Here is a 24,912-nt window from a genome sequence, read left to right as displayed (position 1 = left end):
CCCTTTCAAGACAGCCCGCGGTGGCTTGACACATCTACTCGTTGCGGTGGACAAGTTCACAAAGTGGATTGAAGCCAAGCCAATTAAGCTGAACGGGCCGACTGCCGTGACATTCATCACCGACATCACTACTCGGTACGGCGTGCCGCACAGCATCATCATCGACAACGGCACGAACTTTGCCAAAGGCGCACTGGCACGTTTCTGCGCGACGCAGGGCATCCGACTGGACTTAGCGTCCGTTGCCCACCCGCAGTCAAATGGCCAGGTCGAGCGAGCAAATGGACTTATCCTCTCTGGCATCAAGCCCCGACTGGTTGTACCACTGGAGCGATCGGCCGGCTGCTGGCTCGAAGAGCTGCCGGCTGTCCTCTGGAGTCTGCGCACTACACCCAACAAGTCAACCGGCTTCACTCCATTCTTCCTTGTGTACGGTGCCGAGGCTGTCATCCCAACAGACATCGAGTTCGACTCGCCTCGGAGCACCATGTACACGGAGGAAGAAGCCAAAGAAGCAAGAGAAGACGGCATCGACCTATTGGAAGAAGGCCGGCTGTTAGCCCTCAGCCGGTCCGCCATCTACCAGCAAGGCCTGTGCCGCTACTACAACCGCAAGGTCAAGCCAAGATCCTTCCAAGAGGGCGACCTTGTGCGCCGGCTGATCCAGCGAACAGCCGGCCAGCACAAGCTCTCGGCCCCTTGGGAAGGCCCTTTCGTCGTCAGCAAGGCACTCGCCAATGACTCCTACTACTTGATCGACGCGCAAAAACCAAGAGCACGCAAGAGAGACGACTCCGGCAAGGAGTCAGAGCGACCATGGAACGCAAACCTCCTAAGACGATTTTACAGCTGAAAAGCAGTATGTATCACGCTACGCCTTTTGTATTAAGTACAAACCAACAGGCCCCCTGAACAGCACTCGGGGACTGCCTTTTATTTATCTATCAATGACGAGTGTCATATCCATGAATGTATTATTACATTTCGCATTCTTGTCCGGCACCGGGTCCGACTAGTCAGCCCGGGGACTGGCCGCCTTGAGCTATATTCAAAGTTCTTCCCGAAGTCAGCAAAGTAGTGCGCCGGCTCCCAAGTCCTCTCTTGTTGAAAGTCGCAGCTCAAAGAACTGACTGTCCGACTAGCAAGAGAGAAGACAGAAAGGACGCCCACACAAAAAACGGCTAAGGAACAACTAACCTATATAGCAAAGAGACGGCCTCCAAATATGCCTGCCGGCTGTCAAAGCAGCCGGCTGGCCGGCTTCCTAAAAAACTTAGCTTAAGTCCGGCAGAGCTAAAAGTACTTCCCCCTCCCCAATCGGCCAGGCACTCCCCGGCTACAGATTGCAGAGCAACTGTTTGACTGGGGAGGCGGCAACCAAGGGAGGGCGGCAAAGGAAAAAAGCAGAAGGACAAAAAGCGAAAGTACAAGGAAAGACCGATTGCATAACCTATATACATAAAGCCGCCCACAGGCTGGCAACAGACTTGAGTTTGAATACACCCAGTGGGTGGAATTGTGCAGACTTAACCAAACATTGTTCAAAAGTAACAAGACAGGAAAATAAAAGAAAGAAGACAAGGGCGCGACTTGAAGGCCGAGCTGGTCGGTGAAGGCGACCTCGCCGGCTGAAGGAGTGGCCACCTAGCTGGTCCTGGCTTGACCACCTCCTGTGGCAGGAGACGCACTCGCACGCGACGTAGTGCTGGAGGCGCGGTCGGGCTGGCCGGCTACTCCGCCAGCCGGCTCGACGTCTTCACCTTCCTCCTCCTCCTCTTCGCCCTCGTCGCTGGAGTCGATCTCCTCCGTCGAGTCCTCGCCGAACGCCGGGTCCAGCCCGAACCAATCTTCCGGCTGGGCGACTCCATCGTCGTTGACCTCGGGGGCGAAGACGTTGGTGTCGGTGTAGTCGGCGATCGCTGAAGCCCGCCGAATGATGGCCGGCCGCGCCGGCTCCAGCTCCGTGTCGGCTTGCTGCGGCCAGGTAGACAGCTGGTCCAGATTCAGGCCGGGATACCAGGCCTTGACGAACTCCAGCGCCCGCCTGGCGCCGGAGCGAGCCGCTGACGCCTTCCAAGCCTCGAAGCGGCCGACTGCCACCTCCAGCCAGTCGGCGGTCCGACTGGGGGTGCGAGGGACCACTTGGCCGGGCCAGAGGGCGGCCAAGACCTGCGACCCCGCGCGCTGAAGCCGGCGGAGCAGCCTATGAGCCGGCTGGATGCGAGCCTGGATCGCCAGGAGCTGTTCCTCCAGCGAACGACCGGCGGTTGGCGAGATCTCGAAGCCGGCTTGCCTCTTCGCCTGGCGACGGGCTTCGATGGCCTGGTTGGCGGCAGTTGAATAGCCGGGGAAGTACTCTGCGCAAAGAAGAAAAGAAAAGAAGAACACCAAAAATCAGAAAAACAAGTCAAATTTGCAGATGGCAAGAAAGGACGAAGGGGTAGACGACTTACCGTCAACCAGATCCTCGATCTGGCCATAGCCGGAGACCAGAGTCTGCCTGGCCTCTGCCCAGCCGGCCGCCTCCATCTCGAACTCAGCCTGGAGGGTGGCTTCGCGATCCTGCGCAGCCTTCAGCGCCGCCTTGTGGCCTTCCTCCTGGTCGGCCAGCTTCTTGACCAGGCGGTCGCGCTCCTGCACCAAGGCGGCGAGCTCCGCGTCCTTGGCACGAAGAGCACTCTGGGACTCCCCCAGCTGTGCCCTCAGACTGGCGTTGGCCGCTGCAGAGATAGAAGAAGAAGAAGAACGATGAGAAATCATCAAGGAAGATCCGAGCCGACTGCTCAGCAGTCGGCCTGAATCTCGGGGACTACACCCAGTGGGTGCGCTGACGCGCCCCCACATGAGATAAAGATCAAGTCACATACCTCGGCTCTCAGTAAGATCGGCGGTCTTCTGGGTCAGCTCCCGAGCCTGGGAGTTGAAGGCGGCCGCTCGGAGGTTGTGGTAGTCCTGCAAGACGGACAGAAGACCGAAGTGAGAACAAAAGCAGCAAAGACAAAATCTCCAAGAAGTTCCAAGCCGCCTGCTCAGCAGCCGACTCGGAACTCGGGGACTACACCCAGTGGGTGCGCTGACGCGCCCCCACGAGAGAAATCAAGATCAAGAAGAGAAATCAAGATCAAGAAAGAACAAGATAGGAATGCTAACCCGCATGGCTGCCCGCGTTGCGAGGAATTCGTCGGTGAACTGCCTCAGCGTCGCGGCTTGGCTTTGGAGCCGGGTCCGGACGTCTTGTGCAGCGACGTTCACCACGGCTGTTCCTCCGCCCGGCGTCCACCCCGAGGTAGCGCTGGCCGCCTCCGCGTCTCGGGTCGACGAGCTGGAGCCCATGGCCGGCTGTGGCTCCGACGCAGCCTTCTGCGGCTCCGACGCGGCCTTCCCTGCACGCCGGCTTGGCAGAACCCGGACCGCCACCTCAGCTCCCGCGGCCGACTCGCCCTCCGCCGACTGTGCGGGCGCAGGCTCAGGCTGGCCGCCTTGGGCCGCCCTAGTCGGAGGAGTCGGCCCGGGCGCCTCCCCCAAGATGATGACGTCGTCGCCGCTTCCTCCCAGCCCCGGCTGGGAACCGCTGGCTCCCCCTGGCGAGGGATCCACGTCCCCTGGCGCCATGGTGCGCAGGGGGGTGACCATCAAAGTGTCCCCTGCCGCCGCCTCGGCCTCGGCCTCTGCCTGGGCCTTGGCAGCGGCCTCGGTGAGCGCCTTCGCCGCCTCCTCCTCCCGAGCTGCCTGGGCGGCGGCTGCCCTCCGTGCCTCCGCCTCCCGTGCTTCCTGCTCCTCCCGCACCTCCCGCGCGTTCCTTTCCGTCGCCTCCAGGAGGGCGGCGCGGGGATCTACGCGGCGGGTGGTACTCCCAGAGCCCCCTGGCGACTCGACGACGGAGCCGGCAGCCGCCCGCTCAAGTGACAGCGGAGCTCTGACCGTTGAAAAAGAAGACGAAGGTTCAAGAACCACCCAAGAAAAGAAAGAAGGAGAGTACATAGAAAGAGAGAACTTACGCCGACACAGTCTGCGGCTGCTTCACCACTTTGCGGAAGCGAGCCGCCTTCGCGGCCGCCTCTTCCCGCCTGGTGGCTGCCGCCCCACCCCTGGGCTTCTTCGTCCGGCTGCCGAACATGCCCTGGGCGGCGCGACGTTTCTGGCCTCTACCCCGAGCAGGCTGCGCGCCGGAGGAGCCCGCGCCGCGTCCGGATGCCGGCTGGCGGTGCGGGACGGCTTCGGCTTCGTCCTCGTCCAGCCAGTCGTCGAAGGTAGCGGTGAACCCGGAGCCGCCTGCTTCGCCGCCAGCTTGGCCACCGGCCGGCTCGACGGCATCCTCCATATGGACCGCCCCCAGGTCGGGGTCCTCCTGGTCGTGTTCGGTCCGGTCGGGGACGAAGCGGCGCTCCACGTCTGTCTCACTGGCCGGCCGAAGCAGAGGACTCTGTCAAAAGAGCAAGCCGACTGAGTTAGAGTCGGCCCAGAGGAACTCGGCGACAAAGCTGAGAGAGAGAGAAAAAAAGAGACGAGGGGAGCGTACCGTAGGCGAAGGATTGGCACGGCTATATGGCTCCTTGCCGAATTGCCAGTCTTCGGAAAGTTGGCAGTTGGCGAGGTAATTCACCATGTCGGCGGCGTCGTGCTGCGGCATCTCCTTGGTGCACATTCGGCTCGGATCGAGCTGGCCGCTCATCTGACAGATCAGATGAGGCCGGCTCTGGAGCGGAAGGACCTGGCGCGTGACGAACGCGGCCAGGAGGTCGGGCCCCGTCAGGCCCTCCGACTGGAACATCACCCGCAGGCGGGCGATGGCGGCGTTTCCTCCCTGCGACAGCGTCACGGCCCGGAAGGACCACTGGGGCAGCCTGCCCGCCGGTGGGCCGGCTACGTAGGCCGGCAAGTTGAGGTAGTCGCCCCGGGGAGCGATGCTCCGCACGTAGAAGTATGACTTCTGCCACTTCTTCACCGATTGGATCAGTGTGATGATGGGGAAGGGGTTGTCGGCGCCTGATCTCCGTGACGCGATGAAGGCGCCGGTCTGAGCCGGCACGCCCCGCACGCGCGTCCCCAGCTTCGGCTGGAAGAACTCCCCCCAGAGCTCGAGGGTGGGGAGGACGCCAAGATAGCCCTCGCACAGGGTGACGAAGGCCGACAGCAGCACCACCGCGGTTGGGGTGAGGTGGTGCGGCTGGAGCTGATAGAATTCCAGCCAGGAGCGGAAGAAGGCGCTCACTGGCAGGCCGAAGCCGCGCAGGAAGTGCGAGCGGAAGACCACCCGCTCGCCCTCCCGCGGCGCCGGCCTGATTTCCTTCTCCGGCGCGAGGCGGACCTCCACTTTGTCCGCGCTGGGCAGACGCCGGGTGTCGCGGAGGAAGTCGATGTGGTCGTTATGGATGATGGAGCCGTCCCAATCCCCGCCAAGCTGCTCTACGTGGGGAGGCATAGCGGAAGCTAGCACGGCGGCGGAGGAACGAGCAAGGCAAGAAGACGGTGGAAGTAGGAGGAGCGTGCGAAGGCCTGCCGCCCTCCACCTCCCCCTACTTATAGCCTCACGCGGCCGAAGAGGCCGGACATGGGGGAGACGTGGGATTAACTGCGCCCACTCCCCCCACGTCTCGCGTTTATTACGCATAAGTGCGAGCCGAAACTGCCGCACGGAACGTGCGGGCGGTTTCGGGACACAAAGGATCCGCGCCTGGGCCGGGGCGCGGACGTGGCGGCCCCCTCCCTGCGGCGACGTCCCGTCACGCGCGTGGGCTGGCTGGCTTTCCGGCCACGTGACACGCCAACGGCCCGAGGCCGGCCCGTGGCCCGGTGCACGTGCCTGCGGGTTCCCGCCCCCCGACTCCAGAAGAATTCGACTAAGGCGGCGCGCCTGACCAAGGCCGGCTCCCAGCTGCCGGCTTGTCATGATAGGAAGCTGATCGAGCTTCTTGAACCCCACTCCACCTCGAAGCTCAATCAGCTTCGGGGACTACTGTCGGAGTAACTGGCCACGGGTAGCCATACCGACTGGCCTTGGCTCTTCGGAAGATTTATCAGGCCTTTGGGCCTTCAAGCACTCCAAGCATTAGGGCCGCCTTCCCTGGCCGGCTACCACTAAAGCCGACTCCCGGAAGCCGACCCAGCCTCACCGACTCCTCCCCAGGACGACTATGGGGTGGCCGACTCCAAGAAGCCGACCAGGAAGGACGCCGACTCCTAGGAGCCGGCCGAGATCACAACCACCCCTCCATAACGGCGACGTGACGGGGTGTGGCCACAGTGTGGCCCGTGACCCCCGAAGCCCGAGGCGGGCATGGCTACAGGAGGCCGTACGGGAGGGACGTCTCCCGTGCGGCTCGGCAATGTAGCCACGCTAGCCTCGACGTCATCCACGACCCACTCCTGTACGGCCCAAGGACCGCGGGCCCCTTCAGCCAGAGAAAGGCGTGAAGGGGGCCCGGCTTTTCCTAGTCGGCCAAGAGTATAGCCGGCCTCCAGAAGCCGGCTACTCCCTTCCTCGAAGCAGGAGCCCCATTAAGGAGACAAGACGAGGTGAGGCTACAGTGATAGCCCCTGAGGCGGCCCACTGTAGCCACGCTCACCTCGACTAAAGCCCTCATCATCAGAGGCGCGGCTACAGTAAGCAGCCGCCGACAAAACCCTAGGCGGTGGGACCGGCCTGTCGACCAAGTAGCCGGCAGCCGGCGGGACCCAGCGGCCGGTGGAGAAGCCGGCGAGCGTAGACACTGACGGCTGGGACCAGTTCCCAGTGGGATTACCATTGTACCCCCGGGGGGTAGGCCTATATAAACCCCCCGGAGCACCCATGCAAAGGGTTCGCTTCTAGGTTAACACCCACGCATAGCACACACACCATAGATAGAGAGAAGCAGAGCTAGCCTTGTTCTTCTTCTCCCTTGATCTCAACAGCTCTTGGAGCGATTGTAGCTACCCTTTATCGATCTAGTGATCACGCGGAGACCCCGCAGAGCAGGACTAGGGGTGTTATCTCCTCGGAGAGCCCCGAACCTGGGTAAGATTCGCCGGCGTGCATGTCTTCGCCTCATCCCGTTTCCGGGCACCGGCGACGTTTTATTGGCTCCCACAATGATAAGCCATCCCTTGGCATATGTCGCACCAACCACCCGACATGTATATAGGCATCACGTCCGTGACAAGTGGACCAAAACGATTCTGCATCTACTACTATTACTCCACACATCGACCGCTATCCAGCATGCATCTAGAGTATTAAGTTCATAAGAACAGAGTAACACATTAGGCAAGATGACATGATGTAGAGGGATAAACTCAAGCAATATGATATAAACCCCATCTTTTTATCCTCGATGGCAACAATGCAATACGTGCCTTGCTGCCCCTACTGTCACTGGGAAAGGACACCGCAAGATTGAACCCAAAGCTAAGCACTTCTCCCATTGCAAGAAAGATCAATATAATAGGCCAACCAAACTGATAATTCGAAGAGACTTGCAAAGATATTAAATCATGCATATAAGAATTCAGAGAAGAATCAAATATTATTCATAGATAATCTTGATCATAAACCCACAATTCATCGGATCTCGACAAACTCACCGCAAAAAGAATTACATCAAATAGCTCTCCAAGAGAATCGAGGAGAACTTTGTATTGAGATCCAAAGAGAGAGAAGAAGCCATCTAGCTAATAACTATGGTCCCGAAGGTCTGTGGTAAACTACTCACACATCATCGGAGCGGCTATGGTGTTGATGTAGAAGCCCTCCGTGATTGATTCCCCCTCCGGCGGAGCGCCGGAAAAGGCCCCAACATGGGACCTCATGGGTACAGAAGGTTGCGGCGATGGAAATAGGGTTTCGTGGTGCTCCTGGATGTTTTCAGGGTATATGAGTATATATAGGCGAAAGAACTAGGTCGGTGGAGCCACGAGGGGCCCACGAGGGTGGGGGCGCGCCTACCCCCCTGGGCGCACCCTCCTACCTCGTGGCCGCCTCGTTGCTTCCTTGACGTCCACTCCAAGTCTCCTGGATTGCGTTTGTTCCAAAAATGATCCTCGCGAAGGTTTCATTCTGTTTGGATTCCTTTTGATATTCCTTTTCTGCGAAACACTAAAATAGGCAAAAAAAAACAGCAATTTGCACTGGGCCTTCGGTTAATAGGTTAGTCCCAAAAATAATATAAAAGTGCATAATAAAGCCCATTAAACATCCAAAATAGATAATATAATAGCATGGAATAATAAAAAATTATAGATACATTGGAGACGTCTCACTAGGCCCCTCCGATGTCTATATAAACCGGAGGGTTTAGTCCGTAGAGGCAATCATAATCACAATTATACAGGCTAGACATCTAGGGTTTAGCCATTACGATCTCGTGGTAGATCAACTCTTGTAATCCTCATATTCATCAAGATCAATCAAGCAGGAAGTAGGGTATTACCTCCATCAAGAGGGCCAGAACCTGGGTAAACATCGTGTCCCCCGTCTCCTGTTACCATCGACCCTAGACACACAGTTCGGGACCCCCTACCCGAGATCCGCCGGTTTTGACACCGACACCTGCCGTGTGTTTGAGGTCACGCATCAACCTGGGCTTCAGCCCTTGGAGGATCAAACCATTTTCCCTTTCTGCTTGTCCATTCAGCTGCGGGTGAGCAACTGAAGCATAGTCGACCCGAGTGCCTTGGGAAGCACAGAAAGCCCTGAACTCATCTGAATCAACGTTTGAACCGTTGTACGTGATGATGCTGTGTGGGAATCCATATCTGAATGTTAACTCTCTGATGAAGCTGGCGGCGGTACTTGAGTCAAGGTTTTTGATGGGTTTGGCTTCAATCCACTTAGTGAACTTGTCGACTGCAACAAGCAGATGAGTGAAGCCACTCCTGCCAGTCCTCAGAGGTCCAACCATATCCAATCCCCAAACAGCAAAGGGCCAGACGAGTGGAATGGTCTCTAGGGCTGACGCAGGCTTGTGAGACATGTTGGAGTAGAACTGACAGCCTTCACACTTGTCGGCTATGTCTTTTGCCATTTCATTTGCTCGCGGCCAATAGAATCCCACTCAGTATGCTTTGGCCACAATGGTCCGAGAGGACGCATGGTGACCACAGGTCCCCGAGTGGATGTCGTTGAGAATCATTCGGCCTTCTTCTGGTGTGATGCACCGCTGAGCAACTCCAGTAACACTCTCTCTGTAAAGCTGTCCACCTATTACCGTGAAGGCTTTGGATCGACGGACAATCTGACGTGCCTCATCTTCATCTTCTGGAAGCTATTTCCTGAGAATATATGCAATATACGATACTGTCCAATCAGGAATGATGACTAAAACCTCCATGATTAAGTCGACTATGGCTGGGATTTCAACTTCAATCGGATCAATAGAACTCTTAGGCTGCGGGGGCTCTTCTGTGAAGGGATCCTCTTGAACTGATGGTGTGTGAAGATGCTCCAAGAACACATTGCTAGGAATGGGCTCCCGCTTGGAACCTATCTTTGCCAGGTCATCAGCTGCTTGGTTCTTCAGTCGGGGAATATGGTGGAGCTCTGGCCCTTCAAACTTCTTTTCTAACTTTCTCACTGCATTGCAATAGCCAGTCATAGCTGGGCTCCTGATGTCCTACTCCTTCATCACTTGATTGACCACCAAATCTGAGTCGCCTTAGACCATTAGGCGACGGACGCTGAGTGAAATGGCCATATGCAACCCATACAAAAGTGCCTCATATTCAGCCTCATTGTTGGAGGAATCGAAGTGGATCTAGAGAACATAACTGAGTTTGTCGCCTCACGGGGATACCAGGACTACCCCAGCACCAGAACCATTCAGCATCTTGGATCCATCAAAGAACATGGTCCAATGTTCTGAGTGAATTGAGTCGCCTGTTGTTGCTCGATCCACTCGGCAAGGAAATCTGCTATTGCTTGGGAATTGATTGCTTTCTTTGCCTCAAACTTGGTATCCAACGGAAGGAGTTCAATCGCCCATTTTGCCACTCGACCAGTTGCATCTCTGCTGTTCAAAATTTCTGACAATGGGGCGTCGCTGACGACTGTATCGAATGATCTGAGAAGTAATGTGCAACCTTCTTCATGGTCAAGTAAATTCCATAGACAAGCTTCTGATAATGCGGATATCTCTGCTTGGATGGAGTTAAGACTTCAGAAATATAGTACACTGGGCGCTGAACCTTGTAGGCTTTACCTTCTTCTTCCCGCTCGACCGTGAGTACTATACTGACAACTTGTCCAGTGGCTGCAATATAAAGCAGTAAAGGCTCTTTGCTGATTGGAGCAGCGAGCACCGGCTGGGTGGAAAGCAGGGTTTTGAGCTCTGCAAACGCTGCATCAGCTTCAGGAGTCCACTCGAACTTATCAGATTTCTTCATCAATCGGTAAAGAGGCAATGCCTTTTCACCGAGACGAGAGATGAATCGACTCAAAGCAGCCAAACAACTAGTAAGCTTCTGAACATCGTGTACACGCATAGGGCGTTTCATTCGGAGTATTGCACCAACTTTCTTTGGGTTTGCATCGATCCCACGTTCTGAAATGAGGAAACCGAGTAACTTTCCACCTGGAACCCCGAATGTACACTTCGACGGATTAAGCTTGATATCATATCTCCTCAGATTGGCAAAGGTTTCAGCGAGGTCAGTCAGCAGGTCGGAACCTTTACGCGACTTAACCACGATGCCATCCATGTATGCTTTGAGTGAGCAGGCACTTCTGTATCATGTGCATGAATGTGGCACCAGCATTCTTGAGACCAAAGGGCATGGTAACGTAGCAAAAGCACCCGAACGGGGTGATGAAAGCTGTTTTTATTTCGTCGGGTCCATACAGTTGGATCTAGTGGGACCCGGAATATGCGTCCAGAAAGGACAATCGCTCACATCCCACAGTCGAGTCGACTATCTGATCGATGCGGGGAAGAGGGAAGTGATCTTTCGGGCAGGCCCGATTGATATGCTTGAAGTCGATACACATACAGAGTGAATCATCTTTCTTGGGAACCATGACGACATTGGCGAGCCACTCGGAGTGGTAAATCTCTCGGATGAACTCAGCTGCCAGAAGCCGAGCCACTTCCTCGCCAATTGCCTTTCTTTTCTCCACGGCGGACCGTCGAAGATGTTCCTTGACAGGTTTTGCCTTTGGGTCGACTCGCAACCGGTGCTCAGCCAGTCCCCTGGGAACACCTGGCATGTCAGAAGGTTTCCATGCGAAGATGTCCCAGTTCTCATGGAGGAACTGGATGAGCGCTTCATCATATTTGCTATCGAGTGTTGTTGAGATATGAGTCGAAGCAGCATTGGGATCGGTCGGGTGAATATGAACTGATTTTGTTTCACCAGACGACTGAAATGCAGAGTCTGAAGCAGGCTTCTTAGCTCTCAACAAATCACTCAGATATGCAGTCTTCTTGTATTCTTCCATTTCTACAGCTGCCATCTGTTCATCGGCAATCTTTGAGCCCTTTTGGAGGCACTCTTCTGCTCGCTGCCGATTACCAGTGACTGCGATCACGCCCCTAGGGCCAGGCATCTTCAGCTTGAGGTACACGTAACATGGTCGAGCCATGAAACGAGCATATGCAGTTCTGCCCAGGATAGCATGATAAGCACTGTGAAAATCCACAACTTCAAATGTCAACTTTTCCTTACGGTAATTCTTTGAATCACCGAAAACCACGTCAAGAGTGATCTAGCCGAGTGAATCGGCTTTCTTTCCAGGGATGACTCCGTGGAACCGCATGTTGCTCTCACTGAGCTTGGACATCGGAATGCCCATCCCTCGGAGGGTCTCAGCATACAAAATGTTCAAACCACTGCCGCCATCCATCAAGACTTTGGTCAGTCGGGTGCCCCCAATGACTGGGTCAACCACCAACGCTTGCCTCCCGGGAGTGGCAACGCGCGGAGGGTGGTCGGACTGGTCGAATGTGACGGGAGTCTTTGACCACTTCAAATATGTCGTTGTTGCCGGAGCAACCATGTTTACTTCCCTGTTGATGACCTTCAGTCGACTTTTGCTTTCAGTGTCAGCAAAAATCACCAAAGTGGAATTGACATTGGGGAAACCTTCATCATCCTCTTCCTTGTCCTCATCCTTATCAGATTCCTTCTCTTTCTCACTGGGTTGTTTATCTCGGAACTGCTGGATAAGGAGTCGACACTGTTGAGGGAGCCCTGGACTAAGGGGTCCTCAGACGTCCGGCCTGTTAGCCATGGGTCGGACTGATGGGCTATGAAGATGCGAAGACTGCACCCGTGTCCGGATGGGACTCTCCTTGGCGTGGAAGGCAAGCTTGGCGACTGAATATGTAGATTCATTTCCTTTGTAACCGACCTTGTGTAACCCTAGATCCTCCCGGTGCCTATATAAACCGGAGGACTTAGTCCGGAAAGGACAGAGACTCATTACCATAGTCATGTAGGCTAGACTTCTAGGGTTTAGCCATTACGATCTTGTGGTAGATCAACTCTTGTAATACTCATATCCATCAAGATCAATCAAGCAGGAAGTAGGGTATCACCTCCATAGACAGGGCCCGAACCTGGGTAAACATCGTGTCCCTTGTCTCCTGCTACCATCGACCTTAGACGCACAGTTCATGACCCCCTACCCGAGATCCGCCGGTTTTGACATAGGCATTGGTGCTTTCATTGAGAGTTCCACCGTGCCGTCCCCAAAAGGTTCGATGGCCCCTCCAATTGTCGACAACGACGCGGTCCGAGGAGAAACCTTCCTCCCCGGACAGTGTTGGGGAACGTAGCGGAAATACAAAATTTTCTACGCATCACCAAGATCAATCTATGGAGTAATCTAGCAACGAGGGGAAGGGGAGTGCATCTACATACCCTTGTAGATCGCGATGCGGAAGCGTTGCAAGAACGCGGATGAATGAGTCGTACTCGTAGCGATTCAGATCGCGGTTGATTCCGATCTAAGCGCCGAACCACGGCGCCTCCGCGTTCAACACACGTGCAGCCCGGTGACGTCTCCCACGCCTTGATCCAGCAAGGAGAGAGGGAGAGGTTGGGGAAGACTCCGTCCAGCAGCAGCACGACGGCGTGGTGGTGGTGGAGGAGCGCGGTACTCCAGCAAGGCTTCGCCAAGCCCTACGAGAGACGAGGAGGGAGGGAGGTAGGGCTGCGCCAAGAGAGAGACGTTCTCATGTGTATGGCAGCCCCAAAACCCCCACTATATATAGGGGAGGGGGAGGGGCTGCGCCCCCATCTAGGGTTCCCCCCCCCCAAAGGGTGCGGCCAGCCCTAGATGGGACTTGGGGGGCGGCCAAAGGGGGAGAGAGAAGGGGGTGCCCCACTAGATGGGCCTTAGGCCCATCTTAGCCTAGGGTTTCCCCCTTCCTGCGCCCTGGGCCCCTTGTGGGAGGCGCACCAGCCCACCTAGGGGCTGGTCCCTTCCCACACTTGGCCCACGCAGCCCTCTGGGGTCGGTGGCCCCACCTGGTGGACCCCCGGGACCCTCCCGGTGGTCCCGGTACGTTACCGATAGCACCCGAAACTTTTCCGGTGACCAAAATAGGACTTCCCATATATAAATCTTTACCTCCGGACCATTCCAGAACTCCTCATGACGTCCGGGATCTCATCCGGGACTCCGAACAACATTTGGTAACCACGTATATCTATTCCCTATAACCCTAGCGTCATCAAACCTTAAGTGTGTAGACCCTACGGGTTCGGGAACCATGCAGACATGACCGAGACGTTCTCCGGTCAATAACCAACAGCGGGATCTGGATACCCATGTTGGCTCCCACATGTTCCACGATGATCTCATCGGATGAACCACGATGTCGGGGATTCAATCAATCCCGTATACAATTCCCTTTGTCAATCGGTATGTTACTTGCCCGAGATTCGATCGTCGGTATCCCGATACCTTGTTCAATCTCGTTACCGGCAAGTCTCTTTAGTCGTTCCGTAACACATCATCCCGTGATCAACTCCTTGGTCACATTGTGCACATTATGATGATGTCCTACCGAGTGGGCCCAGAGATACCTCTCCGTTTACACGGAGTGACAAATCCCAGTCTCGATTCGTGCCAACCCAATAGACACTTTCGGAGATACCTGTAGTGCACCTTTATAGCCACCCAGTTACGTTGTGACGTTTGGTACACCCAAAGCATTCCTACGGTATCCGGGAGTTGCACAATCTCATGGTCTAAGGAAATGATACTTGACATTAGAAAAGCTCTTAGCAAACGAACTACACGATCTTGTGCTAGGCTTAGGATTGGGTCTTGTCCATCACATCATTCTCCTAATGATGTGATCCCGTTATCAACGACATCCAATGTCCATGGTCAGGAAACCGTAACCATCTATTGATCAACGAGCTAGTCAACTAGAGGCTTACTAGGGACATGGTGTTGTCTATGTATCCACACATGTATCTGAGTTTCCTATCAATACAATTCTAGCATGGATAATAAACGATTATCATGAACAAGGAAATATAATAATAACCAATTTATTATTGCCTCTAGGGCATATTTCCAACAGTCTCCCACTTGCACTAGAGTCAATAATCTAGTTCACATCACCATGTGATTAACACTCACAGGTCACATCACCATGTGACCAACATATAAAGAGTTTACTAGAGTCAACAATCTAGTTCACATCACTATGTGATTAACACTCAATGAGTTCTGGTTTGATCAAGTTATGCTTGTGAGAGAGGTTACTAGTCAACAGGTCTGAACCTTTCAGATCCGTGTGTGCTTTACGAATATCTATGTCATCTTGTGGATGCTACCACGCGCTACTTGGAGCCATTTCAAATAACTGCTCTACTATACGAATCCGGTTTACTACTCAGAGTCATCGGATTAGTGTCAAAGTTCGCATCGACGTAACCCTTTACGACGAACTCCTTTTCACCTCCATAATCGAGAAAATTCCTTAGTCCTCTAGATACTAAGGATAAGTTCGACCGCTGTCATGTGATCCATTCCCGGATCACTATTGTACCCCTTGACCAACTCATGGCAAGGCACACTTTATGTGCGGTACACAGCATAGCATACTGTAGAGCCTACGTCTAAAGCATAGGGGACGACCTTCGTCCTTTCTCTCTCTTCTGCTGTGGTCAGGTCTTGAGTCTTACTCAATACTCACACCTTGTAACACAGCCAAGAACTCCTTCTTTGTTGATCTATTTTGAACTCTTTCAAAATCATGTCAAGGTGTGCGGTCTTTGAAAGTATCATTAGGCGTCTTGATCTATTTCTATAGATCTTGATGCCCAATATGTAAGCAGCTTTATCCAGGTCTTCCTTTGAAAAACTCCTTTCAAACAACCCTTTATGCTTTCCAGAAATCCTACATCATCTTTGATCAACAATATGTCAACAACATATACTCATCAGAAATTCTATAGTGCTCCCACTCACTTCTTTGGAAATACAAGTTTCTCATAAACTTTGTATAAACCCAAAATCTTTGATCATCTCATCAAAGCGTACATTCCAACTCCGAGATGCTTGCTCTAGTACATGGAAGGATCGCTGGAGCTAGCATACCTTTTAGCATCCTTAGGATCGACAAAACCTTTCTGATTGTATCACATACAACCTTTCCTTACGAAAACTGGTAAGGAAACTTGTTTTGACATCCATCTGCTAGATTTCATAAATGCAGCTAATGCTAACATGATTCCGACGGACTTAAGCATCGCTACGGATGAGAAAAACTCATCGTAGTCAACTCCTTGAACTTGTGAAAATACTCTTTGCCACAAGTCGAGCTTCATAGACGGTAACATTACCGTCCACGTCCGTCTTCTTCTTAAAGATCCATTTATCTCAATGGCTTGCCGATCATCGGGCAAGTTCACCAAAGTCCATGCTTTGTTCTGATACATGGATCCTATCTCGGATTTCATGGCTTCTAACCATTTGTCGGAATATGGGCCCACCATCGCTTCTCCATAGCTCGTAGATTCATTGTTGTCTAGCAACATGACTTCTAAGACAGGATCACGCATTACTCTTAAGTAGTACGCATCCTCGTCATCCTACGAGGTTTGGTAGTGACTTGATCCGAAGTTTCATGATCACTATCATAAGCTTCCACTTCAATTGGTGTAGGTGCCACAGGAACAACTTCCTGTGCCCTGCTACACACTAGTTGAAGTCATGGTTCAATAACCTCATCAAGTCTCCACCATCCTCCCACTCAATTCTTTCGAGAGAAACTTTTCCTCGAGAAAGGAACCGTTTCTAGAAGCAATTACTTTTGCTTCCAGATCTGAAATAGGAGGTATACCCAACTTTTTTGGGTATTCTTATGAAGATGCATTTATCCGCTTTGGGTTCGAGCTTATCAGCCTGAAACCTTTTTCACATAAGCATCGCAGCCCCAAACTTTTAATAAACGACAACTTAGGTTTCTCTAAACGGTGTCGTCTCAACGGAATTGCGTGGTGCCCTATTTAAAGTGAATGCGGTTGTCTCTAATGCCTAACCCATAAACGATAGTTGTAATTCGATAAGAGAAATCATGGTATGCACCATATCCAATAGGGTGCAGTTATGATGTTCGGACACACCATCACACTGTGGTGTTCCAGGCGGTATTAATTGTGAAACACTTTCCACAATGTCTTAATTGTGTGCCAAACTCGTAACTCAGATATCTCTATGATCATATCATAGACATTTTATCCTCTTGTCACGACGATCTTTAACTTCACTCTGAAATTACTTGAACCTTTCAATAATTCAGACTTGTGTTTCATCAAGTAAATACACTTAGCATCTACTCAAATCATCTGTGAAGTAAGAACATAACGATATCCACTGCATGCCTCAACACTCATTGGACTGCATACATCAAAATGTATTACTTCCAATAAGTTGCTCTCTTGTTCCATCTTACTGAAAATGAGGCCTTTCAGTCATCTTGCCCATGTGGTATGATTTGCTTGTCTCAAGTGATTCAAAATCAAGTGAGTCCAAACGATCCATCTGCATGGAGTTTCTTCATACCAATAGACATGGTTCGCATGTCTCAATCCTTTCAAAAACGAGTGAGTCCAAAGATCCATCAACATGGAGCTTCTTCATGCGTTTTATACCAATATGACTCAAGTGGCAGTGCCACAAGTATGTGGTACTATCATTACTATCTTATATCTTTTGGCATGAACATGTGTATCACTACGATCGAGATTCAATAAACCATTCATTTTAGGTGCAAGACCATTGAAGGTATTATTCAAATAAACAGAGTAACCATTATTCTCCTTAAATGAATAACCGTATTGCGATAAACATAATCCAATCATGTTTATGCTCAACGCAAACACCAAATAACAATTATTTAGGTTTAACACCAATCTCGATGGTAGAGGGAGCATGCGACGCTTGATCACATCAACCTTGGAAACACTTCCAACACATATCGTCATCTCACCTTTAGCTAGTCTCTGTTTATTCCGCAGCTTTTATTTTGAGTTACTAACACTTAGCAACCGAACCGGTATCTAATACCCTGGTGCTGCTAGGAGTACTAGTAAAGTACACATTCATATAATGTATATCCAATATACTTCTGTCGACCTTGCCCGCCTTCTCATCTACCAAGTATCTAGGGTAGTTCTGCTTCAGTGACCGTTCCCCTCATTACAGGAGCACTTAGTCTCGGGTTTGGGTTAAACCTTAGGATTCTTCACTAGAGCAGCAAATGATTTGCTGTTTCATGAAGTATCCCTTTTGCCCTTGCCCTTCTAGAAACTAGTGGTTTTACTAACCATCAACAATTGATGCTCCTTCTTGATTTCTACTTACGCGGTGTCAAACATCGCGAGTTGCTCAAGGATCATCATGTCTATCCCTGATATGTTATAGTTCATCACGAAGCTATAATAGCTTGGTGGCAGTGACTATGGAGAACCATCACTATCTCATCTGGAAGATTAACTCCCACTCGATTCAAGCGATTGTGGTACTCAGACAATCTGAGCACATGCTCAACGATTGAGCTTTTCTCCCTTAGTCTGCAGGCTTAAGAAACTTGTCAGAGGTCTCATACCTCTTGACGTGGGCATTAGTCTGAAATCCCAATTTCAGTCTTCGGAACATCTCACATGTTCTGCGACGTTTCAAAAACGTCTTTGGTGCCACAATTCTAAACCGTTAGCATTACGCACTGAACTATCACGTAGTCATCAAAACGTGTATGTCAGATGTTTCGCAACATCTAGAGACGACGCTGAGGTTCAGCACACCGAGCGGTGCATTAAGGACATAAGCCTTCTGTGCAGCAATGAGGACAATCCTCAGTTTACGGACCCAGTCCGCATAATTGCTACTACCAACTTTCAACTAAATTTTCTCTAGGAACATATCTTAAACAGTAGAACTAAAGCGTAAGCTATGACATAATTTGCAAAGACCTTTTGACTATGTTCATGATAATTAAGTTCATCTGATTATTTAATGAACTCCCACTCAGATAGACATCCCTCTAGTCATCTAAGTGATACATGATCCGAGTCAAACTAGGCCGTGTCCGATCATCACGTGAGACGAACCAGTCATCATCGGTGAACATCTCCATGTTGATCGTATCTACTATACGATTCATGTTCGACCTTTCGTTCTCTTGTGTTTCGAGGCCATGTCTGTACATGCTAGGCTCGTCAAGTCAACCTAAGTGTTTTGCATGTGTTCCGAGGCCATGTCTGTACATGCTAGGCTCGTCAAGACCCGTTGTATTCGAACGTTAGAATCTATCACACCCGATCATCATGTGGTGCTTCGAAACAACGAACCTTCGCAACGGTGCACAGTTAGGGGGAACACGTCTCTTGAAATTTTAGTGAGGGATCATCTTATTTATGCTACCGTCGTTCTAAGCAAATAAGATGTAAACATGAAAAACATCACATGCAAATCATAAAGTGACGTGATATGGCCAATATCATCCTGCGCCTTTGATCTCCATCTTCGAGGCGCGGCATGATCACCTTCGTCACCGGCATGACACCATGATCTCCATCATCATGATCTCCATCATTGTGTCTTCGTGAAGTTGTCTTGCCAACTATTACTTCTACTACTATGGCTAACGGTTAGCAATAAAGTAAAGTAATTACATGGCGTTTACATTGACACGCAGGTCATACAATAAATTAAGACAACTCCTATGGCTCCTGCCGGTTGTCATACTCATCGACATGCAAGTCGTGATTCCTATTACAAGAACATGATCAATCTCATACATCACATATATCATTCATCACATCCTTTTGGCCATACCACATCACATAGCATACCCTGCAAAAACAAGTTAGACGTCCTCTAATTGTTGTTGCATGTTTTACGTGGCTGCTATGGGATTCTAGCAAGAACGTTTCTTACCTACGCAAAAGCCACAACGTGATATGCCAATTTCTATTTACCCATCATAAGGACCCTTTTCATCGAATCCGATCCGACTAAAGTGGGAGAGACAGATACCCGCTAGCCACCTTATGCAACTAGTGCATGTCAGTCGGTGGAACCTGTCTCACGTAAGTGTACGTGTAAGGTCGGTCCGGGCCGCTTCATCCCACGATGCCGCCGAATCAAGATAAGACTAGTAACGGCAAGTAAATTGACAACATCGACGCCCACAACTACTTTGTGTTCTACTCGTGCATAGAAACTACGCATAGACCTAGCTCATGATGCCACTGTTGGGGAACGTAGCGGAAATTCAAAATTTTCTACGCATCACCAAGATCAATCTATGGAGTAATCTAGCAACGAGGGGAAGGGGAGTGCATCTACATACCCTTGTAGATCGCGGTGCGGAAGCGTTGCAAGAACGCGGATGAAGGAGTCGTACTCGTAGCGATTCAGATCGCGGTTGATTCCGATCTAAGCGCCGAACCATGGCGCCTCCGCGTTCAACACACGTGCAGCTCGGTGACGTCTCCCACGCCTTGATCCAGCAAGGAGAGAGGGAGAGGTTGGGGAAGACTCCGTCCAGCAACAGCACGACGGCGTGGTGGTGGTGGAGGAGCGAGGTACTCCAGCAGGGCTTCGCCAAGCACTACGTGAGACGAGGAGGGAGGGAGGTAGGGCTGCGCCAAGAGAGAGACGTTCTCATGTGTATGGCAGCCCCAAAAACCCCCACTATATATAGGGGAGGGGGAGGGGCTGCGCGCCCATCTAGGGTTCCCCCCCCCCCAAGGGGTGCGGCCGATGGGACTTGGGGGGCGGCCAAAGGGGGAGAGAGAAGGGGGCGCCCCACTAGATGGGCCTTAGGCCCATCTTAGCCTAGGGTTTCCCCCTTCCCCCCCTTCCTGCACCCTTGGCCCCTTGTGGGAGGCGCACCAGCCCACCTAGGGGCTGGTCCCTTCCCACACTTGGCCCACGCAGCCCTCTGGGGTCGGTGGCCCCACCTGGTGGACCCCCGGGACCCTCCCGGTGGTCCCGGTACGTTACCGATAGAACCCGAAACTTTTCCGGTGACCAAAAACAGAACTTCCCATATATAAATCTTTACCTCCAGACCATTCCGGAACTCCTCGTGACGTCCGGGATCTCATCCGGGACTCCGAACAACATTCGGTAACCACGTATATCTATTCCCTATAACCCTAGCGTCATCGAACCTTAAGTGTGTAGACCCTGCGGGTTCGGGAACCATGCAGACATGACCGAGACGTTCTCCGGTCAATAACCAACAGCGGGATCTGGATACCCATGTTGGCTCCCACATGTTCCACAATGATCTCATCGGATGAACCACGATGTCGGGGATTCAATCAATCCCGTATACAATTCCCTTTGTCAATCGGTATGTTACTTGCCCGAGATTCGATCGTCGGTATCCCGATACCTTGTTCAATCTCGTTACAGGCAAGTCTCTTTACTCGTTCCGTAACACATCATCCCGTGATCAACTCCTTGGTCACATTGTGCACATTATGATGATGTCCTACCGAGTGGCCCAGAGATACCTCTCCGTTTACACGGAGTGACAAATCCCAGTCTCGATTCGTGCCAACCCAACAGACACTTTCGGAGATACCTGTAGTGCACCTTTATAGCCACCCAGTTACGTTGTGATGTTTGGTACACCCAAAGCATTCCTATGGTATCCGGTAGTTGCACAATCTCATGGTCTAAGGAAATGATACTTGACATTAGAAAAGCTCTTAGCAAACGAACTACACGATCTTGTGCTAGGCTTAGGATTGGGTCTTGTCCATCACATCATTCTCCTAATGATGTGATCCCGTTATCAACGACATCCAATGTCCATGGTCAGGAAACCGTAACCATCTATTGATCAACGAGCTAGTCAACTAGAGGCTTACTAGGGACATGGTGTTGTCTATGTATCCACACATGTATCTGAGTTTCCTATCAATACAATTCTAGCATGGATAATAAACGATTATCATGAAGAAGGAAATATAATAATAACCAATTTATTATTGCCTCTAGGGCATATTTCCAACAGACAGATCTTCGTGTTCGGCGGCTTCGCACTACGGGCCAACTCGTTTGGCCACCTGGAGCAGATCGATAGCTATGTCCCTGGCCATCAGGTCAGATTTGGGAGTTTGAATTATGTTGCGGACATCCGTGGAGATTTGATCTTCACCGGATTCGAGACCGCAGCGATCGCTCCTGGTCACCTTGACGAACATGACCTAAATCTGTCGTTAGACCGCACCCTGGAGATAGCTCCTGTGACCACTCTGGCCTTAGATCCAGAGCACACTGCGGCATCCAAGGATTGGAGGCTCAACCCCACCATGGAGGCCACAGATTCCCCGGCGTTGGAGCCGCACATGGACTTAACCTCACACAATATCTATGTCACCGGAATTCCAGACTCGTCTCTGGTTATAAGTTCCGAACCATGTGAGCCCGCGAACGCCGAACTTGATCGTTCATCGATCTTCGAATTCAGCACCGCAGACATCTTCCAGCACTCGCCTTTGGGCGATGTGCTAAACTCATTAAAGAGCTTGTCCTTGGCGGCGGACTCGCAACTGAACTATGTCTGGTTCGAACTAGGGGCTGATGATCGAGAATTTCGCTTCCCACCCGCCACCCACTTCATAGCCACTGTCGAGGACTTAATCGACACGCTTGATTACGACTCCGAAGACATCGACGGTATGGACGACGATGCCGATGAGGAGCAAGGCAAGAATCCGCCATATACTAGACGCTGGACGGCCACTTCTTCATACGATGTATACATGGTGGATATACCCAAAACAACCAACAACGATGACAAAGAAAATCCAGTCGAGAATAAACCTCCTGAGACACAGCAAAAACACCGGCGTCCTCGGCGCCGCTCTAAGTCACGTCGTTCAAAAGGCAGCAATGCTGGCACCGGTGAATATAATACTCCGGACGAAGCCGAAAACAATAAAGACCTTGCTGAGGTAACATCCGATCAGGAGGAGCAAGAAAACGGGCAAGCTAGCCCCGACGAACGGGCCAGACCCAACGACTCGGAGGACGGTAGTTACCGTCCACTCTCCGAGGATGAGGAAAGCCTCGGCAACGAAGATTTCATCGTGCCTGAGGAGCCTCTCGAGCAGGAGTGCTTCAAGCGCCAACTAATAGCAACGGCAAGGAGCATGAAAAAGAAACATCAGCAGCTTCAAGCTGACCAAGATCTGCTCGTCGACAGATGGACTGATGTCCTGGCAGCCGAATAATACGGCCTCAGACGCCCAACCAAGAGTTATCCAAAGCGAAGGCTGCTACCCCAGTTTGATGAAGAGGCGCTGGAGCCCATACCTCCCTCGCGTAATGCGGCCGATCGACCACCACGCGGTCGGGACAGTGCGGCAGACCGACCAACACGTGGTCGGGATAGAGCAGCAACTCAGACCGAACAGTAGCCTGCCCCACCGCCTCATAAAAATAGAGACGAAACAGCTCGGGGTCATACATACGACCTTCGGCAGACCCTGGATAGTAGAGCAGGACATACCCGATTGATTTATGGATCACGAGGACGTCCCTCGACACGTGACGGCGGCTACCTATTCAGACGTGACAAACCTAGTCACACCCGAGCCGATAACCACAGACGAACTCCATCGGAGCTACAACATAATGCGGCCAGATACAGAGACACCGCACACCCTCTGTGCTTCTCTGATGAATTAATGGATCATGAATTCCTCGAAGGGTTCAAACCTGTGAATATCGAATCATACGACAGGACAACTGATCCCGCGGTATGGATCGAGGATTTTATCCTCCACATCCACATGGCCCGGGGAGATGACCTCCACGCTATCAAGTACCTCCCGCTAAAGCTTAAAGGACCAGCTCGGCACTGGTTAAATAGCCTGCCTGAAAATTCTATTGGCAGCTGGGAGGACTTGGAAGAGGCCTTCCTCGACAACTTCCAAGGTACATACGTCCGGCCACCAGACGCCGATGACTTAAGCCACATAGTCCAACAGCTTGGAGAGTCAGCTAGGAAATTCTGGACTAGATTCCTAACTAAAAAGAACCAGATCGTTGATTTTCCGGATGCCAAAGCCCTAGTGGCCTTTAAACATAGCATCCGTGACGAATGGCTCGCCCGCCATCTCGGCCAAGAAAAGCCCAAATCTATGGCAGCCCTCACGGCACTCATGACCCGCTTTTGCACGGGTAAGGACAGTTGGCTGGCTTGTAGCAAAAACACAGCCAGCGAGGCGGGCCCCTCCGAGGTCAAAAGCAGCAACGGCAAGCTCCGACGTAGCAGACACAAGCACCGAAGCAATGGTGATAACACCGATGACACTACATTTAACGCTGGATTCAGCGGCTCCAAGTCCGGTCAGCGGAAAAATCCGTATAAAAGGAACAGTCAGGGACCACCCAGGTTGGGCCGCATACTCGATCGTCCGTGCCAGATACATGGCACCCCAGACAAACCAGCCAATCATACCAACATGGATAGTTGGGTCTTCAAATAGGCCGGCAAGTTAAACGCCGAGAACAAAGAAAAGGGATCGCAAAGTGAGGACGATGACAAAGTAGGCACTTCAGTCGATGTCTTCGGAGTCGTAATCAAGCGTGTCGATTAAGTCCTCGACAGTGGCTATGAAGTGGGTGGCGGGTGGGAAGCGAAATTCTCGATCATCAGCCCCTAGTTTGAACCAGACATAGTTCGGTTGCGAGTCCGCCGCCAAGGACAGGCTCTTTAATGAGTTTAGCACATCGCCCAAAGGCGAGTGCTGGAAGATCTTTGCGGTGCTGAATTCGAAGATCGATGAACGATGAAGTTCGGCGTTCGCGGGCTCACATGGTTCGGAACTTATAACCAGAGATGAGTCTGGAATTCCGGTGACACAGATATTGTGTGAGGTTAAGTCCATGTGCGGCTCCAACGCCGGGGAATCTATGGCCTCCATGGTGGGGTTGAGCCTCCAATCCTTGGATGCCGCAGTGTGCTCTGGATCTAAGGCTAGAATGGTCACAGGAGCTATCTCCGGGGTGCGGTCTGACGACAGATTTAGGTCATGTTCGTCAAGGTGACCAGGAGCGATCGCTGCGGTCTCGAATCCAGTGAAGATCAAATCTCCACGGATGTCCGCAACATAATTCAAACTCCCAAATCTGACCTGATGGCTAGGGACGTAGCTATCGATCTGCTCCCACCGAACACGAAGATCTGTCCGGGGAGGAAGGTTTCTCCTCGGACCGCGTCGTTGTCGACGATTGGAGGGGCCATCGAACCTTTTGGGGACGGCACGGTGGAACTCTCAATGAAAGCACCAATGCCTATGTCAAAACCGGCGGATCTCGGGTAGGGGGTCACGAACTGTGCGTCTAAGGTCGATGGTAGCAGGAGACAAGGGACACGATGTTTACCCAGGTTCGGGCCCTGTCTATTGAGGTGATACCCTACTTCCTGCTTGATTGATCTTGATGGA

Source organism: Triticum aestivum, chromosome 4D, assembly GCF_018294505.1.
Source record: "Triticum aestivum cultivar Chinese Spring chromosome 4D, IWGSC CS RefSeq v2.1, whole genome shotgun sequence".
Classification (NCBI taxonomy): Eukaryota; Viridiplantae; Streptophyta; class Magnoliopsida; order Poales; family Poaceae; genus Triticum; species Triticum aestivum.
This window is presented reverse-complemented; position numbering follows the sequence as displayed.